This window comes from Rutidosis leptorrhynchoides, chromosome 3, assembly GCF_046630445.1.
Source record: "Rutidosis leptorrhynchoides isolate AG116_Rl617_1_P2 chromosome 3, CSIRO_AGI_Rlap_v1, whole genome shotgun sequence".
Lineage (NCBI taxonomy): Eukaryota > Viridiplantae > Streptophyta > Magnoliopsida > Asterales > Asteraceae > Rutidosis > Rutidosis leptorrhynchoides.
Genome location: NC_092335.1, coordinates 335,810,883 through 335,816,481, shown reverse-complemented (window position 1 = coordinate 335,816,481; position 5,599 = coordinate 335,810,883). Strand labels below are relative to the sequence as shown.

Below are 5,599 nucleotides of genomic sequence, written 5' to 3'. Positions count from 1 at the left end.
TTTGTATTATTATTAAAAATGATTATTATTATCGTCGTTATTATCGTCGTTCTAGTTTTATCTTATCTTTATCAATAAAAGGAATTATCATTAAAAATTGTTATTTTTATTAATACTATCGTTATTATTGTTAAAGTTATAATTAGTATTTTTATTATTATCTAATTATTATTATTATTATTATTATTATTATTATTATTAATATATATATCATTATTTAAAAATGGTTATTGTTATTATTATTATTATTATTATATTATCATTAAAATAATTATTAGTATTATCGTTAATAATGCCATAGTAATTATCATTATTAGTATTATTGTAATTAAAACTAGTATTAGTAACACCTAATTATTTTGATTACTATTATTATCATTATTATGAACACGATATAAAAGTCGATTAAAAGCTATTAAACGAAACGATTAGGAAATAATGAGTATGTGTATCATGATGAAATTAAAATATTATAAGATATTGATTTAGATAAAATTATCTTTCTTATTATTTTTATCATTACTATTATTATTAAAAGTATCGTTAGTATTAAAACTATCATTTTAACAAAAATTATCATTTTAATAGAAATGTCATTGTTATTATAAAATATTATTATTATTATCATTTTAAATAGAGTTATTATTTTAAAATTAATATTAAAAAGTATCGTAAAAATTAAAGTTATCATAATTAGAATTATCGCTTATTCATAATATCACTTTTAGTAAATATAAATATTGATATTTTTATTAATAGAATAATAATAATTATTATTACAAAATAATAAAAGTTTTGCTTATTATTATTATTATCAATGTTATTTTATCAAATAAATATGTAATACAAAGATATTTTACTACGAGTAATATAATTACGTTAATACTACCTATCATATTATATTAAATGAACTTTATAAATTTTATTACTCAAGATATATAAAAGTATATTTTTATTATATAAATTTTAATAATAAATGAATTATATTATTTACTCTAATAAAATCTTTTAAAAATATTTACAAATATAAAACGACGATATTTAAACTATATAATAATCATGTATAAATTTTGGAAATCATTTTGAATCAAATTAACTTTTGTTGACTTTTGCATACTAGACTCGAGCATTAGGATTGTGATACACTATGACCTGACCTAATTTGTTGAGACAAATATTGACCAACATATAAATACATATACTTAATTTAGGTTCGTGAATCCGAGGTCAACCTTGCACTTGTTCAATGACGTTATATGTATTTTTACTAAGAAATACAGTATGGTGAGTTTCATTTGCTCCATTTTAAATGCTTTTGCAATATATTCTTTTGGGACTGAGAATACATGCACTGCTTTTATAAATGTTTTACAAATAAGCACAAGTTCATGAAACTACATTCTACGATGGTTTTGTTATACCGGATATCTGTACTTATTATTATTATGCTTGGTAACCTAAGAATTAGTGAAAAACACTAATTGACGCGAATCCTAAAGGTAGATCTACGGGCACCAACCACCCCCATTTTCGAATAGTGGAAATGCTTTAGTACTTCGAAGGGTTCTTGTCATACATTTGAATAGTGGAATGTATGCTGCCACATATCTTAAGCGCTCTATGTTAAGGTCGGTTACCAGGCGACTCATCGTATGAATGATTTTTGCAGTTGTAATGATCCTACACATTTAATTAAATGAAATCTTGTGGCTTATTAAACATTATGATTATTATATAGAAATTAAACCTATGAACTCACCAACCTTTTGGTTGACACTTTAAAGTATGTTTATTCTCAGGTATTAAAGAAATTTTCCGCTGTACGTTTACTCATTCTAAAGATATTACTTGGAGTCTTTCATGCCATATTTCGAAGAACGTTGCATTCGAGTCATTGAGTTCATCAAAGATTATTATTAAGTCAACTTATAGTTGGATAGTGGATATTATGAAATGGTATGCGTGCCTGTCAAATTTCGATGTAAAGAAAGTTTGTCTTTTAAAAACGAATGCAATGTTTGTAAAATGTATCATATAGAGGTCAAATACCTCGCGATGTAATCAACTATTGTGAATCGTTTATAATGTATATGAACGGGTCCTTTCACACATACACTCGATCAGACACGATGGGCGGGATATTTATACGTACTAATAATCGTTCATTTAACCGGACACGAGAATGGATTAATAGTAAATGGACTTATTAAAACAGGGGTGAATTATATACAAGGAAAATTGGTGTAATTATAGTTTAAGTCCCCAATTAGTTGGAATATTTGACTTCGGATATAAGGATAATTTGATGAGGACACTCGCACTTTATATTTATGACTGAATGACTGTTTTGGACAAAAACCAGATGGACATATTGAATAATCCAGGACAAAGGACAATTAACCCATGGTAATAAACTAAAATCAACACGTCAAACATCATGATTACGGAAGTTTAAATAAGCATAATTCCTTTATTTCATATTTAATTGCACTTTTAATTATCGCACTTTAATTTATTGTCATTTTAATTATCGCACTTTTTAATTATCGCAATTTTATGTATCGTCATTTTATTTATCGCACTTTAATTTATTGCACTTTAATTATTGTTATTTACTTTACGCTTTAAATTAAGTCTTTTATTTATTTAAAATTTTACATTATGTTTTAACTGCGACTTAAGTTTTAAAATCGACAAACCGGTCATTAAACGGTAAAAACCCCCTTTTATAATAACAATACTACTTATATTTATATTTATACAAATATAGTTTTAAAAAAATATAGCGTTAAACTTGGCTAGCTCCCTGTGGAACGAACCAGACTTACTAAAAACTACACTACTATACGATTAGGTACACTGCCTATAAGTGTTGTAGCAAGGTTTAGGTATATCCACTCTATAAATAAATAAATAACTTGTGTAAAATTGTATTGTATTTAATAGTATTTTGTAGTAAAAATATAACTATTTCGTATACACCTCTACGCACATCACAAGCAAGGAAGAACGAATCAGAAATCGAATGGCGTTACGCGTTAATTTAGCAGAAACACCAAACCCTCGGTTGAAGGTCGAGGAGGACCAATCAGATTCCCAGAGATTCAAGGACACGCGTTTGAATTAAAGCGTCACATTATACACCTCATCCAAAATGGCTGTCAATTTCATGGATTACCGAATGATGATCCTAACTCTCACCATGATAAATTCATTTCTCTTTCGAACTCCTATAAACAGCCAGGGATAGGACAATATATAGTCCGGCTATACTTGTTCCCCTATGCTCTCACTCATCATGCACAAACATGGTTTGAAGGATTGGAAAGGGATTCCATCACGTCATGGACGGAGATGGCTACTAAAATCCTAACCAAATATTTTCCTCCTTCCAAAAAAACCAAACTTAAGAATGACATCATTAAATTTAAACAAAGTTATGATGAATCTCTTTACACTACATGGGAGCGATTCAAAACTCTGCTGAAGAAATGCCCTAATCACCAGTTAGAACGGTCAGCCCAAATATGTGATGGAATTCAACATAATAAAAAGTTTCTTAATGTTAATAAAATCATGAAACCAATTCGTTTTAAGTTATAACAAGCAGAAGCATAATTACTAAGAAAACAAGTTTATATGCATAACCATTTTAATTGAATTCCATATAGTTATCAAGTTATGAAATAATGCTTACATATAACAAAGAAGGAAGAAGATTATACCTCCTCTAAGATGAGTTAGGAGCTGAATTTGGACAGCAATATGGTTGATAAAGATGATGGAATAAAGCCTCTAACTTGAAGCCTCAAGCAAGTAATACCTCAAGCTTTCAATCACCAACACCTTCCTATATGTGGTTAGGATTTTTGGACACTTAATTGAGCTTGTAAAAAAAAATTAGAACCCCTTTATGAACTAAAAACCTCACGGCCAGAAACGGACAGCAGCTCCCCTTTGTGCAGTTTTTTTTTTAGCTCATTTATCTATTGTTTCACTTGAGAGAATAAGTCCTTTTTTGGTACATGAGTTGCCCATGCCTATATGGACTTGTGTAGCCTTAAAAGTAACAAAATAAGACTAGCATGTGAGTATTGGATAGACAAAAATCTGCACTATATCTTATATATATAACAATGGTTTTATATATATATCACCTTGATATATATATATAAAACATGTATATCTTTTATGTTACTTTTATATTTTATAAACCTTTTATAAAATATAACACAATATAATCATTTAATTTTATAAACAATTATATATAAATTATCCAAATAATTTATCTCAAGTGATAACATTTTAGAAAAACCGATTTTCTAAAATTCAAGTGTCGCGTATTTACTTAATGATTTAATCGTTAAGCTTGAATACGTTTAAGGTGTCGGTAAGCTTGTTATTGGGTATGACCCAACTTGGATCATAACATATTAGCCACATTAATTAAATATGTCTCTCGGGCATACGAAAAACCTTCAATCTCCCACTTGCACGAGAAACATAAGAAATTAATGCAAGCGACGGACACCACCTAACTACCGTCTATCACCCCCAATATGTTGTGACTATGTGCCATTCAATAACATCATCCTTTTCGAGTTCCCATCTCGAATATGAATAGGTGACTCTTTTCATTATATCCTTTCATCCTAGATGTCATGTTAAATCCAAGGGATACAGAGTGATCACACCCTTTTAGATTTAAGTTTATCAGGCCTTAGACATCTGACTCTCAACGAATAAGAGGGACAAATTCCATCTTGACTACATACGTCCTAAATATACACCTTGCATTATACCTGAACTCTTCCTTATGAACTACCATATTTCAAAATAGCGAAGGAAAGAATCAAGGCACAATACTTGGTAAATATTCGAACCCAATATGTATCTCAGGTCAGAGGATACAATGATATTCGCCTTTACTCAAAATTACATGTGATCAACCACAAAGGCTCCATTTAGTAAATCTTGATGGCGGGTCTTCCAATTTTTACATCCCATAAATATCTATGAACCTTGGTAGAAACCTTGCCCCACATTCAATCCGTGAATGTATACCAATCCAAGTTCATAATAGTCTAAACCTCACACTTGTTCCCACGAATGTGATCGACTACGGAATTTAGAATAATTAAAACAGATCATGACCAATCACTAGAATATCGAAGCCCTAATGAACAAACATGTCCTGCATGTTATGCTCCATGTAAGAGCTTCGTGAGAGGATCCGCTATATTAAGATCTGTGTGAACTTTGCGAATACATATCTTTCCCTTTTCAACTTCATCTCTTATGTAGTTGAATCTCCGCTCAATGTGACGGGTCTTTTGGTGAGCACGAGGTTCCTTGATTTGAGCAATTTCACCCTCGTTGTCACAAAAGATCTCAAGAGGGTCCCGAATGGAAGGGACTACTCCTAAGTCGTCGATGAATTTCTTCATCCATGCAGCTTCCTGAGCTGCCAATGAGGCGGCAATGTATTCCGACTCTGTAGTGGATAATGCAACAACATCCTATTTTGAACTCTTCCAAGAGACCGCACCTCCATTTAACGTGAAGACATAATCGGATTGTGATCGAGAATCATCTCGAT

The 5,599-nt window shown here is 30.0% G+C and overlaps 1 non-coding gene across 1 annotated transcript; it reads right to left on the bottom strand.

The window, feature by feature from the left end:
* Positions 1–3,403: 3,403 nt before the first annotated feature.
* On the bottom strand, positions 3,404–3,509 carry LOC139903411 (small nucleolar RNA R71). Its single transcript, XR_011778231.1, has one exon. It is a non-coding gene; the product is annotated as a small nucleolar RNA R71 (small nucleolar RNA).
* Between the last annotated feature and the right edge of the window lie 2,090 nt (positions 3,510–5,599).